Source organism: Macaca fascicularis, chromosome X (genome assembly GCF_037993035.2).
Source record: "Macaca fascicularis isolate 582-1 chromosome X, T2T-MFA8v1.1".
NCBI lineage: Eukaryota > Metazoa > Chordata > Mammalia > Primates > Cercopithecidae > Macaca > Macaca fascicularis.
In genome coordinates this window covers 28,883,248-28,898,861 of record NC_088395.1, presented here as the reverse complement: position 1 = coordinate 28,898,861, position 15,614 = coordinate 28,883,248, and the positions used below count along the sequence as shown (strand labels likewise).

At 34.2% G+C, this 15,614-nt stretch overlaps 1 protein-coding gene and 1 pseudogene across 1 annotated transcript in view; both read right to left on the bottom strand.

Annotated features, from left to right (window-relative positions):
- Positions 1–15,614, bottom strand: part of IL1RAPL1 (interleukin 1 receptor accessory protein like 1) — a 1,418,294-nt gene that overhangs the window by 1,100,054 nt on the left and 302,626 nt on the right. The gene's annotated exons all lie outside the window — the stretch shown is intronic.
- Positions 2,232–10,907, bottom strand: LOC141409409 (large ribosomal subunit protein uL30 pseudogene; annotated as a pseudogene).

The following is a 15,614-nucleotide window of genomic DNA, read 5'->3' as shown; positions in this document are numbered from 1 at the left end:
TCTTTCTCCGTCTTCCGGAGGGAAGGAAGGCTGAGTTCTCACATGGTGGAAGGTGGAAGAGCAAGACAGCTGAACATTGAGTGAAACCTCTTTAATAAGGGCCTTAATCACATTCACACAGGCGGAGCCTTCATGGCCTAATCATTGTTTAAAGACTCTACCTCTCAATACAATCACATTGGAAACACCTGAATGTGTGGAGGAGGCATTCAAGCCATAGTAAAACCTCGGAGATATATGTGATTTCTGACACTAGTAGGTAACTCTTTATCAGAGATGTGAATGTTAAATCAATAATTAATACTGTACCTAAAGTAAATAACTTATTTTACTCTGTAATTTCCTAAAAGATAGTTTGGCATCATTTCCTCGGCCCATGAGCTTTGTTATTCAAATAATAGTTTTGATTTTTTTCATGCATGCACTTAGAATATTATGAATATGAGGTTATCTTGTGCTATCTATGTGGAGATTGAAGTATTAAAACAAACATAACCACATCATAATAGCTTGGTGTAGGCTCTGTGTGGTCAAATGCATAATAAATTATTTAAAACTTAATTCAGTGTTTTGAGGTAGTATCCTTGAAATTAAACATGCTAATTATTACAAATCAATTCATGTTAATCTTCATTGCTAAAACGTTTTTCCATTAATGAGATACATAAACATTTGTAAACTAAGTTAAATCACACAAATTTAAAACTAGGATTCATTATTTTTCTAACCATGTATACTAAAGGACATTTTCCAAGAGAAGCTTTTTTTAAAAACAACAATGCTCCAATTATTTTATTCTTTATCTTACTTGCACTTCAGAGAGATTTTCTCCATGATTTGCAACTTTGGTTGTTCTCTACAGAATAATCCTCCATCAATTACACAAAGAACATAAGGGTTTAGAAATATATACATATATGGATATGTATATAGTACATATATATATTCATGTGAAAAGACTTTCTACTTTAAAAATATTATAAGGAATGTTACTTTACAGAGTGATACATTATTAGACTGTAAGTTTTGAAAAATCAGATCCAAAGGAAAAGAAACAACGTGAAAAGGAGATAATAAAATTATATATATTCTAGTTCTTGAAGAATTTAGACAAAGTTGGATCATTATTTAAGTGGTATATCACTTAAAGCAGCATCCAAAACTTTTAATGGTTTCATTCTGGTATGGTAACTGAGTATCATTTCCTGTATTTTAGGCAGAAACTATAGGCTAGAAACAAAAAATCTGTGGTTTATGCAGTATAAAGGAATTTAAAAAGTTATAAAGGGGCAAATTAAATTTTGTATGGCGCCTATTTTGTTAGCTATTTTTGTTACTATTTAACTGAAAAAATTCAATAGCAAATTTTTTAAAGTAAAAAGGAAATCACTAAAAAGTTAGATTTCCTTTCTTACTGTTTTATATCTATTATATCTACATCTGTAGATATATCCACATATAATTTCCCAAAAGACGTGTAGTTCATATGTTATTTTCACAATGTTGAAGCAGGATCCACCAAACCAGCATTTAACCTTTTTACATGAAATCGGAAAAAATCTTATAGTGGATACCTGCTTTATGCTAGGTATGCCAAAACAATTGCCCTCAGGGGTAACCTAAAGACAACATGTGTATTAAAATCCATGAATTAGGTAAATCCAACGGATTATGCAGACCATAAATAATACGGTGTTCAAGTTTCTTATTTTATTAAACATATAATGTTAAAATTAAAAACAAATATGTAAGTTTTTAACCTTTCAAATTTAGAATATTGACTATCTTCTATGTTCAACTTGAGAGTAGGAATTTCACATTTTTATATTAAAATGGCTACAGGAATCAAGCAAATAACACTAATGAGTCAAATAGGCAACACTAATATGACGTGATGGGGAGTAGGGTAAAGTGAAAACCATTTCTCATCTTCATTGGGGTTATAAGAAAAAAATTGTGAAAGTCCTTGAAATAGGCAGAAAGTTAACTGGATGTGCTCGCTACAGCAACTTTCTGATATGTCCGCCTTTCACTGTCTTGAGTTATTTTACCTCTCTGTAAATTGTAGAAAACTGATTATAATAATTATAATGATTATTGTCCATAGATATATAAATTAATTGTGCCTCCTGGAGATGCAACTGATTACTGTCTTGTGGATACTAAGCTTTTTTTTTTTTGCATCTATTTGTACATTCATTTTACAATTCCTAACTGACTGTATCTGTGTGTTTTGTATTTTTTAAAATTCTCTTTTTACCAGTTGTAACATCTTACTGGTTTCCTCATTAACTGTTGAGCTAAATAAAATTTTTGATCGTTTTATTTTACATTTATGACAGTCATAATTTCACCTTTTTAAAAATGAATTTTTAATGGAATCTATATCAATTGACAGATAAATCACATTAGGCAAGCGTTACACAAAAACTTTGTAGAATTTTATTAAAATTTTACAGATGTGAGATACTTATACTTTGCCAAATAATCTATAAATATTTTATTTTGCATCCTTTCTCTGCCTTTAAGTTCAAGTTTGAATGATAAAATAATAAGGTATGTTCTCTAATCAGTCACAAAAAAACTAGATGAAACAATGCATGTTAATTTAGTAATCAATCTCAGAATTCAAAAGCTTGTTTATAAAAGGAGATTGGCCAAAATAATCTCAAATATATTTTCCAATATAGATACTCTGGGATTCTGTGATATTATTCCTGGCACTGTTTGTGAAAGAGAGGAAGATGACAGACAGTCTACGTCCTTCCTTCTCTAGAATGAGATTCTGTCAAGGCTAATAGTCCCCATTATCACAATAAGCAATAAACTTTGCTTCACTTCAACAGCAGGCTATTTTGGTATCATTTCCCAGAAGCCGTAATTCAACACCTTTCGAAGTATAAAGTTTCCAAAGTTCTATACCTTAGTATTCATCAAATTCCTATTTGTAGGATAATCAAAAATAGCTTCATAAAAAATTTTAGTTAGCTGGGCATGGTGGCTCATGCCTGTAATCCCAGCACTTTGGGAGGCTGAGGCGGGCGGATCACGAGGTCAGGAGATCGAGACCATCCTGGCTAACACGGTGAAACCCCTTCTCTACTAAAAATACAAAAATAAATTAGCCGGACGTGGTGGCAGGCACCTGTAGTCCCAGCTACTCGGGAGGCTGAGGCAGGAGAATGGTGTGAACCTGAGAGGCGGAGCTTGCAGTGAGCCAAGATTGTGCCACTGCACTCCAACCTGGGCAACAGGGCAAGACTCTGTCTCCAAAAAAAAAAAAAAATTTAGTTGATCCCAGACATTTTTATATATCTCTGTATTTTGTGTATGGTTATTTTCTGAGATGACCAATACATCTACTTCTAGATAACAATTTCTGACTGTCATTTAATTACCTACATGTTCATATTACTAGTTTACCACCAAAATTCCAAATCTAGTTTCTCCCAAGATTACATATCTCGCATCATTTAGATCACTAGCAGAAAAGTGTAACATATCCTTATTTTATAAACAAACAAACAAAAAACAAAGAACAAAAGAAACACTTCTAAGATATGTACAAATTCTAAGAATTATCATTTGAAAAGCATTTAGTTTCCAAGGAATGGTATCAGATTAAATTGAATTAAATACACACATTAGTTACAAATAATGAAAGATGTCTGTTACATTTTATTTTATATGATTACAAGTGTTGGTATAAGATTTTAAAATAAATTTTGTATGCTAAAATACACAAAGTCATTATTTTTAAAGGATTTTTTCTAAAAACCTTCATTTTTATTTACTTAACTCACGTATAAGCAGGCAAAAAGAATGTAAGTTGGTTTGAAAGTTTCTACTAGAGAAACATAGCAAAAATTATTTATAGTTAGGCTTGTTACTTCCTTGTCACTGGCAATATTTACAAGCCTCACTGCATAGATCTGTGCAACATGTGTTCACATGTGATTATTTAAATTTAAGTTAAACTAAATCAATTATATTTCTCAGTAGCAATGGCCATATTTCAAATGCTTTATAGCTCCACATAGCTAGTGATTACCGTATAGGACAATATAGATACAGAAAAGTTTCAACATCACAAAAATTTGTATTGGATAGAGCTATATTAGATCACACTAAATTATCAATATTCAACTTTAACAAGATTGACAAAAGCCAGTATTTTTATTATAAATATCTATTAATCCAATACTACTTCATTTATACAAAAAGAAAGAGAGGTTTGCATAGGGTTTTATTAAAAGATATGAATACACGCCAAAAATTTTATTTCTTCTTATTCACTGAGGAAACTGGCACATGTTGTAATAGGATTCATAGGATTATTTTCTATAGGTATTTTATTTGTGGTTATTATGGGGATTAAATAAAGTTATAGGAGTCTATTTTAAACTGATAACTTCAATCACCTAAAAGATCTCTACTCCTTTATATCTCTCCCATACACACATTTTATGTTACTGATGCTGCAAATGACATCTTTTTATATCATGTATCTATTATTACGGATCTATAGGTTTTTAAAATGGTTTTGTACTTTAAATTATATACCAGAATTAAAAGTGATTTACATATTAACATTACAATACTGCATGATTCTATATTCGTCTATATATTCACTTTTATCAAAAATTTTAATATTTTTATATGGTTTCATGTTGTTGTCTAGCATCCTTTCAACTTACATGATATTCTTTAGCATTTCATGTAGGGCAGCTCTACTGGTGATGAATTCGTGCAGCTTTTGTTTACCTGGGAAAGTCTTAATTTCTCCTTTTTTGGGGGCATGGGGGCGGAGTTTTGCTCTTGTCACCCAGGCTGGAGTGCAATAGCACGATCTTGACTCACCGCAACCTCCACCTCCCAGGTTAAAGCAATTCTCCAGCCTCAACCTCCCTAGTAGCTGGGATTACAGGCATGCACCACCACACCCAGCTAATTTTTGCATTTTTAGTAGAGATGCGGTTTCACCATGTTGGTCAGGTTGGTCTCAAACTCCTGACCTCAAGTGATCTGCTCACCTCAGCCTCCCAAAGTGCTGGGATTAAAGGCGTTAGCCACCATGCTTGGCCTCTCCTTCATTTTTGAAGGACAGTTTTTCCAGATATAGTATTCTCATTAGACTGTTCTTTTTTGTTCAGTATGTTGAATATATCATCCCACTCCCTTCCGGTCTGCAAGGTTTCTTTTATTTTCCCCCCCAATTTGAGAGCAGGTACTATTTATTAACTGACCAGCTTAGAAAAATAATCATGGTAGACACCTTAGTTCATTCTTCTAATAAGCCTGTTGATCTGGTCCTCCCTGTTGCCAGCATCTCCACCTTCTACAAAATGGGTGGTCTTTTTCTTCATTCCACCTCGTGGAGAAGATAATTTGAAGGGCCACAGAAGTTATTTGCCTCCTTGAAGCGTTTTGCAACAGTATAGATCTCATGAATCAGATCCTCCCAGCAGATGATGCCAAGAGATCGAGCAATCAAAGCGTTACCTGTCAAACCAATTCGCTTCTTATTGATTTTGCCATAATCACGCTTATAGATTAGCTCATTTACTGACTTCAGATTGGGGTACCCCCATGCAACAATATGACTCTACAATCCTCATCATGTTAATTGAAGCCTTGTTGAGTTTCACAAAGGTTCCAATGAAGATTTGACGAAAGCGAAGAAGCTGCAACATCTTTCAGACCTTTGGGCTCACGCCATTGATACCTCTAATCCTGATGACAAACGCCAATTTGGGTTCAGCAGGTACATAGAAGTTGCCAGCTTTTCTTGCCATCCTTGCCATTCGAATTTCAGTTCTTTACATCTGCCTATATTCCTTGTGATAGTGCTTCGCTTTTTCATGGATAAGCTTCCTCCTTGCCTTTTGAAGCATCTTTTGGGCAAACTTCTTTCTCAGGCGCTTGATCTCCAGCTCTGCGAAATTCCTTCGCTTTTTCTTAACGGTTTCTGGTACAGCAGGAACCTTCTTCTTCTCTTCTACACCCTCCATGGTTCCAGCCAGAAAAAGGCCTTTTTTTTTTTTTTTTCCTTTTTATTTTCTTTTGAGATGCAGTCTCACTCTGTCGCCCAGGCTGGAGTGCAGTGGCGAAGTCTTGGCTCACTGCAAGCTCTGCCTCAGGGGTTCATGACATTCTCCTGCCTCAGCCTCCCGAGCAGCTGGAACTACAGGTTCCCACCACCATGCCTGGCTAATTTTTTGTATTTTTTTTTTTTTTTTTTAGCAGAGACGGGGTTTCACCATGTTAACCAGGATGGTCTAGATCTCCTGACCCCGTGATCCGCGCACCTCGGCCTCCCAAAGTGCTGAGATTACAGGCGTGAGCTACAGCGCCCGGCCAAGGTTTCTGCTAAGAAATCCACTGATAACTTGTCAAAGCTACCTTGTACACGATGAGTCATTTTTCTTTTGATTTTTTAAAGGTATAGTATGACTTCTTTCAAGATATATAAATATATATTAATTTTTAAGATTCTCTCTTTGTACCTGACTTTCTAAAATATAATTATAGTGTGTCTCTGTGTGGATATTTTGGGGTTTCTCCTAGAGTTCACTGAATTTCTTGAATTTATATTTGTATTTCTTTCCTCCATTTTGGGATGTTTTAGCCATTTTTTCTTAATTGAGCTCTCTGTCCCTCCATCTCTCTCTTCTCCTTCTGGCACATCCATAATGCATATATTGGCCCACCTGATGTCCCATAAGTCCCTTAGTCTCTCTTCGTATATGTTCAATCTTTTTACTTTTTGCCCCTCTGACCTGGTAATTTTGAATAACAAGTCTTGAAGTTCACTGACTCTTTCTTCCACTTAGTCAAGTCTGCTGGTAAACCCCTCCAGTGACTTTTTTCAATTCACCTATTATATCCTTCAAGTCCAAAATTTTTGTTTTTTTTATAGTTTCTACGTCTTCAGTGATATTTTCATTTTGTTCATTTTTTCCTGATTTTGTTTAATTGTCTGTTTTCTCTCTTAGCTCACTGAGCATCTTTAAAACAGTTATCTTTAATTTTAAAATTTTAAAATTCCAGTGTAAAATTTCAGCATGAACACAGAAATAAAAACTCATTAGTCTAGATATCTGCTTTCTGGTGGGCATGAAATTCATCACTGACTTCAGCTCAAACTAGACAAATAAGATAAATAGAAAACCCTACCAACCAAGATTCTCTGTCGTCTTACACCCAACAGAGAAAATAACTCTTTAAACCATTACTGCATCTACAGAACTCATCAAATGATAAGACATTGAAGCCAAATTTTCAACTACTCTTGCCAGTGATGTGCAATAACTTCACCAAATGGTAAGACCATAAAACTAAATTCCCAACCTTTCCTGCCAGCAATCAGAAATAACTTACTAGCTGAAAACAAACCGAAAGCAAAACACAAAATTAGTAGAGTGGAAAATAAAAATAAGAAAGACAGTCAACAAAATTATTTAGTCAGAAATCCTAGGTAGAAGCCTAGGTTTAAACTGCTCAGTAGGTGCCCTTCTCTGATGAGAAAGTATATCTGGCTCTAGTAAGCAAATCATTGGGCATCTTGGTGGGAATACCTCCACAAATATTAAAAGATAATTTTCAGAAAAGGTAAAACAATGACTAATACAGATATAAAAATGAAAATGAGCATGTATTAAAAATATTTTTATTCATTCGATAAGAAAATCAGATAGATGTTATAACTAGAGTTCAAAGGAAAATTAAAAAGCACAAATTTCTGGGAGTAAGGGAATTGAATTTCAAATGGAGGCAAAGCTAGCTTACCCACAGTTAGGAGAGAAGTCATTGGAAATTTCGTGAAATTAGACAAAATTTAGAGAGTTATAGAATAGCTGAAAGGCAAAGAAAGACTAGAATCTAATAATCCACAAGCCTGTGCTATATGTGAGAATGCATGCTCTTCCATTGAAACACATATTTTCCCCTGTATTAGTAAACAAAATAAAATAGCCAAAACTTATGAAATTATGAGTCATGAGGGAAACAGTATTAAAAGTTACCAAATAATGATTGAGGCTTATTCTGGCCCTTAGAGCTGGTATTCAATTTAGAAATTATTTAATATTTTCCATTTCTTTGGTTTTAAACTTTCAAAGCACTGATGCAAATGAAGTAATCCTCTTTTGCTAGGTAGTTATTTCTCAGTTAAGAAAATTCTTAACAATTAGAGCTATTCAAAAGTGGCATGTCTGCCCCTGTAGTGAGATTCCCAACACTAAGGATATTCAAACAGAGCTTAGCTGACTAGTTACTAAGAATTTCTTACAAGGGAATTCCTGCACTGTGTGGGAGGTTGGATTCCATGACCTTTAAGTCCTCTTGCAATTCTAAACTCTATGGTTCAACTCTAGATGTCCTAATATCACAGATTACTCTCCTTTAAAACAATTTAGCTTAAAGTCCTAGTCACATTTTAATTTCCATTGCTTTTTAAATTCAAACAGTTTAAAATCATACATTGACAAAAATACAATCTGTAGGTTCTGGATATAATATGCTCATTCATATATGAATTGAATAATTTTAATTTTCACTGTAAATGTCCGTTAGCAGACTGCAGAGAGAACTTCTCAGCATGATCTCGCAGCATGGTCCAAAGAAAAAGAACAGAGCCTGCCATAATGTTTAAAAGCAAGAGAATCAGAGAAGTTCACTTGGGAGGTGAAATCCTCCACAGTTATGCTTTTGTAAAGATTTCGGCCTTAGGGTCCTGTTCATTCCTGTCTCTCATTCAATCTACATATTTCAGAACACAAAATACGTATCTGTTTGAAATTGTATAGAGTATTTTTCTCTGTCTCAATGTTAAATCCAAGAGTAATATTAAAAGTTGAGTGCATTTTTCTTGAATATGTATTCCACAACCTACTAAAACTTCTCACTGAAATGACTGAAATTTGGGAATAATAGGAAAACATTTTCACATTTTGAAAGATGACTTTTTTCTCTGAAAGACTGTACTATATTTGACATATATCATGCATTCACAGAATTACTAAATCTAGTTAAGCTGACTTAGCAATCATCTATTCCATATTAATAAAACTACCAATATTTTCATAGTTTTCATATGATTTTTCAATTTCTTAAAACTACTCCTGACCAAATGTAAATTAATCTTTATTTACCATCCTTTCTTATTTATACCTCTCTTTTGAAAATGTCGTTTATTATTATAATTATTTATATATTAGGTATTGTCATAGCTTTCCCACTGGACTTTAAATCCTTGAATAAAACATGACTCATTTTGCATTCCACTTCCTTTACAAAGACCAGTATCCTAAGCATAACTCAGTAGCTTTGAAGAATATTTTATATTTCTCTTAATTTTTAATTCAATAGATTCTCATTGTTAGAACTGTTAAGCAATATGGGGTCTCATTGTATAACTCAAGGCACTGATCATTTCTGATTTTTAGATTTCATGGTTAATTGTTAAACTGCCTGAATGGAAATCATCTATGAAAATGCAAATGAAAAATAAAAGAACCATAAAAAATTCATTAGCTTTTAATAATTAAAAATGTTAATGATAAACTATTGCACCTTCTACTTCAGTTTGATGTCATAGTGTAAATGACTATGAGTTTGATTTTTTTTTTTTTTACTAGGGACATTCAAGTTTGAATTCTAGATTAACCACTAAATTTTGGTGACATATTTGGCCTTTCCAAGTCTCAATTTCAACACCTAAGACTGGAAAATAATTCATACCACATAGGGTTGAGATAAAGTGATCACGTGCAGTGCTCAACTGAGGGCCAGGCAATCACTAAATGATACCTATTATTGGATGTGACTTAGCTAGACCCTATTTTTCTATATTGCCCATGTTGAACTTTACCAGAGTCCTCCAATCCTGAAAAACAATGATGGTTAAAGATGTCTTCCCACCCTTTTACTTCTGGAGGCTTACTGCCTTTCTTGTATGGCTTAGATAAAACTAACAGATGCCCCTCTTGTTTACTTAGACAAGGCCAGACACGGACCCTCCAAATTCCCAATCTTTATCCCATAAATGATTAGATGATCTAATTGTATCCTCTGACTAATCTGGATAAAATACCTACCAGTTTGGCTTCACCAAATTTAACTAAAGCTTCTCTCTTTCCTTCAGGTCTCTGAACTTTGACACATGCACACAGCCTGAGCCAGCATACAACCTCTCCTTAAGAGGCCTCCTGGACCATTGACTTATGTTAGCGAAAAGCATTCCCTAATCAACTATACGATCATGTCATCATGCCACTCTTTCATACCACTTCCCTACACCTAGTTCTTCCTCACTTTGCTCACTATCCGCTATAAACCAAAATCTCAGTGACATATTTGGCTTCTCTGTGTCTCAATTTTGACACCTAAAAATGGATAACAATTCATACCACTTAGGGTTGAGATAAAGTAAGCATATGCAGTGCTCCGGTGAGGGTCAGGCAAAGAAAAGATTTTTACCTGACTTTGAAAACACAAATCTCATAGCTAGAGCATTCTTCCTACTGCAATAATCCCTCTCCCAGCTCTTACAATAATCCTTCTGAATAGAGCCTCTCCTTATCTATGTCTGGATTGTTTATGCTTGACAATATCTGTATTATGTGGCTTAATTACTATTTATTTCTATTAAATTAAAGTATATTTTAAAGCAAACAGAGAGATGAATAAGCATAATATTTATTTGACAATCTTTCATAGAATGTGCGTTTTATCTACTTTATTGAACTGTGGACATCAAAATGATGTTTAGTCTAATTTACTTTCAAAATGACATGCTTGCAACTAGAAGCTTTAAACAGGATGCGGTACTTTGAAGATGGAAACAATAAGTTTATTACTACATGGATTCCTGTAATTACTGGCTTCACAATTGGAGATTACTATCCTCCATCTCTAGGATTCATTTTAACTCTAGTCTCCTGACTCAAAATATATGATTAAAAAAACATTTCCTGTTTTATTACAGGGTTTTAAAGAAAGGTATTAGAGCAGGCAAATCAATTCCTAGTTACATCATTTTGTCCATTATTTTGGTGAATCATATATTAGAATAACTATGATAATGGGATGGGTATGTATTAAATATGACAGAGTAGCATTCTCAAAATCGATGTATTCCCTACTCACTGACTTATAAACAAGAATATGAAACACACAAAGACTGACAGGATTCTAAAACAATCTATGAATTATTTAATATCTTCACTGTTTTTCATATAAGAAGTGAACCAGAAACATTGTAAGCATGGATTCTGTTCTGCTAAATAGATGGCCTTACTCTTGAAGTTGGAAAATTAGGTTTGGATAGTTATTTGATTTAGAAAACAAGTTCAAAAATAACTTTCTTTTACATAACATTTCAGGACAGATCTCACTTCTGGCTGCCCATCAGAATCACCTGGTGAGATTTAAATATAAACATAGATGCTTGGGCCTCACCCTAAACCTCCTAAATTAGAAATATTGAAAGCAGAGGCCAGGAATTTATGTATTTCAAACTTTTGCCAAGTGATTTTGTTACATGGTGAGGATTAAGCAACATCTAAGGCTATAAAGCCTTTTTTGCCTCTGATAATCAATAAAATTGGATTATTATAGTCTTTAGAGATACTTGCATTTCTCTTGCCTTAAATATGAGTTTCTCAGGAAAATAAACATAGTTCATAGCTGGTCTGTACTCCTCACTCCTTCAAGTATCAAAAATGAATCACAACTGAAAAATAAAATCAGTTTTATTCTTGTGAAAGGACAGACAGAATAATACAAATCTTGTAGAAAATATTGATTTAATAGTTGGACTGGCTTTTATGTTGTTAGTTTTTTTTTTTTTTTTTCATCAAGAATAAAATGAGGGTGCATTTCATTCAATAAGATTTAAATTAAGCATGGAAACACAAATGAACTGCAGCTTGCACGTTTCTGTTGCTGCCAATTCTAAATTCAGTTCTAACAAGAGAAGCATCATCCATGTTTGCAAAGCTACAGCTGCCAGCTTGGGGCCAGTGGAGGGAATCAAGTTAGGATGAGCACAGAATCAGCAGCTCGAGGGTTAATCATGCTTTGTTTGCCAAGGTGGTATGCCTGAACCTTTGCTCTGATGGCGAATTTGTTCCTCTGATGTGACAGAGATATCTAATGCTCTTCTCAATCTGGTTCTTTTTTCCCTCCCAGCCACATGAAAGAATGGTAATTCTTTGCCACCTTGCCCTTGGCAGGATCATGAGAATAATTCTGGCCAAAGAGTTGTGGACAGAAATGTTGTACATCACTTCTGGACGATAGCATTTAATTAAATTGCAAGATTTTCTAGCACTCCCCTTCCTCCTGCCACAGTGACCAGGAGCATTCCACTTGGTAGAGTCTTCCTCAGGCCTGAGTCTGGGATAGCATGCAACACGGCCCACGTTCCATCTTAGTCCATTTTGTGTCCCTATAAAGGAATACCAGAGGCAAAGAACACAGATTTATTTGGCTCATGGTTCTGCAGGCTGTACAAGAAGCATGGAGCCAGCATCTTCTTCTGATGAGGGCTTCAGGGAGCTTCTATTCATGGTAGATAGCAAAGGGGAACAGACATTACATAGCAAGAGAAGAAGAAAGAGAGAGGTGCCAGGCTCTTTTTAACACCCGCTTCTTAAGGGAATAAATATAGATGCTTGGGTCTCACCCTAAACCTCCTAAATTAGAAACATTGAAAATAGGAGCCAAGAATTCACATATTTCAAACTCTTGGCAAATGATTTTGTTATATGGTCAGGATTAAGCAACATGTAAGGCTACAAGGCTTTTTTTGGCCTCTGATCATCAATAAAATTAGGTTACTATAGTCTTTAGAGATACCTACATTTCTCTTGTTTTAAATATGAGTTTCTCAGGAAAATAATAGAATGAGAATTTACTCATTACCATGAGGATGCCACCAAGCTGTTCATAAGAAATCCACCCCCATAATCCAAAGACCTCCCATCCCACTAAGCCCCACCTCCGATATTGGAGATCCCATTTGAATATGAGATTTGGAGCAGACAAATATCCAAACCATATCAGCCACCAACTCCATCCTGAAATAGACATGCAGCAAGAGCTAAACGCAAACATATCTTCTTCTTCTTTTTTTTTTTTTTTTTTTTTTTTTTTTTTTTTTACAGTTTTAGCCCATTCATATTTGGGGCTGTTCATTACTACAACGTAACCTAGACTATTCTGACTGATACAGAGGGCAGGTTGATGGAAATCCATTACAAGATGCAAAGTTATCAGAAGCACAACATATATCTACTTTTGGAACATTCATTTTTACTTTTGTGTTGTACCTATTCTTTAACTCTCTAGAGGCATTCTCCTTCTGTAATCTAAAAGTCAATGCTAAAGGAAGAAAATGGGATTAATCATGTATGCCTAATCATGAGTTAAAGTCAATGTGTTCTTTCTATCCATATATTACATTTTATAAATTATTCATAATTTTCATCAACCCTACTTCTATGAATTGCACTATTAATGATTCTTAGAAGTTGTTTTCTAGGTTGAATAAAATTCTTAACTGCTGAAAATCCACAATCATTAATCTATGAGAATATTACCTCTTTTTTCCCTGTGACGCCTTAATCAAAGCTTACACCCATCAATAAGTAGAGAAATCAACATGGTTCCTTCTGATTATATACCAAGAAAGTTGGCTTGATATTTAGAGAGAAGAAAGACTTCTATCTGGATAACCTCAATTAAAACTGATTACTATTCTGAATTCTTCCCATTCTTTCTTTAGAGGTATCAGAAAAGCAAATGTAACACAAGCCAGCAGATTCCTATTTACTGCTAATTCATGCCAACTTGGAAATGAAACCAAGAACATCTTAAATCTAAATGAAAGCATGAAATGAGAAAACACAAAGTACCACTTGTACTGCCAGCTTCCTTATAATAACACCATGTTCATTATAAGGATGCTGGTTCATTGAAAAATATTTCAGTTGATACAAACATTATTGAAAGTGTGAATTACACACCAAACATATGGTTCTCACATAGTCACTTAAGTTTGGCATGAAATAATTAACTCAAGATAACCTAGTGTGTATCATTGTCTCCTAGATAACTGATGCTTGAATGTTTCTTCCATTTATCATCATGTGCACATATCTGAAACATGTATTTGGGACATTATAGCCATGAAGGTTGTAATTTATGCAGGCAATACCTGTAGAAGTTTATATTTCTGTTTATTTTCTATATTTTAAATACCAGTAGTATGTTAATAAAAATGATGGTGGATACTTCAGGCTTAATGCTATGCTACTATGAATGTATGTATTTTCATGTTGACAACATTTTCTACATTTCACTGAGAATGAGGCCTTCATTGGAAGTGGAACAAAAACACTTTCTAAAAAGCAATGAATAAGGCCTTGAGTATGAAAATCTCAACCACTTATTGTTATGTGTTGACAGTCAGGCACTGCAAAACGCAGTATATCTGCTGTGTCACTTGGCCCTTGAGTATTGAGTTATTCTCCCTCAAATGTTCAGATATTGTGATTTCCTCATTCTCCTTAAACTATATTCTTTCTTTTTCCCCCATCCATCTCACAAAGAAGATATATATATATATGTATGACAGGAGAAGCAAAAACTCTGAACGAGGTGGCTGAAAGAAGCCAATGAGCCAAATAAGTCCCATATTACCCTAAAATCTGCTGCTCACAGAATTTTAAGACTACCTCCAATATTCTTCTTAATAATGATATTAGAAAACAGTAATAGAGAACAAAGATGTGCTGCTGAGAACTCTATGTACATTAACTCTCATCCTTATGGCACCACTTAGGAGATACAGGCGCAGAGCAGTCTGAGCAGAGAGTCTAGGATTCCCATCTATATACAAGAAAAACTCCTAAATACCACTCTCCCCTTGCTGCAACATACTTACTTTGAAGTGAAAAGCAAATTGAAGGCAGAATAGCAAGGTTTTTCATCATGAAGCTAATAAGAGAAGGAAAATGTCATATTTATCTTTTGTAGATAATGGGGCTTATAGACTGTATTTGTGTAATACTATAGTTCTACTGTACAAACTTTTATTATCCTTCTCTTGAACGACTTTTTCCCAAAGTCTCTACTACAAAATGCCTTTTAGCATAAGACTATGCCAACTGGCATGGCCAAGCTAGTAAAAACAATGAAGACAAATGACTTAAAGACCTGTACTCATAGAGGACAAAACTAGCCAACAATCAATAATCAGTGACCTGTTTTCCATGGAAATCAATTTGTAAAAGCAATTAAAGTAGTAGACCATCCTGAGTACTCTGTTTAAAAAAAAAAAAAAAAATATATATATATATATATATGTATGTTTGCTTGTTTGTTTTTACTGCTCCTTAAGGAGAAGGGCTAACTCCTAGGTAGTGGGCCCAGAGTTGGCCTGATTTTTAAAAATAGCATTATTTATAAGGACATTTTAAAAATATGTATTATGTGCCAATTGTATCAAATCAAATAAGTGATGTCATATAATCATCACAATAAATGATTACATAGCTATGCTAGATCATATAATTTATCCTCTAAAGTGGGATACTTTTAAGAATTAA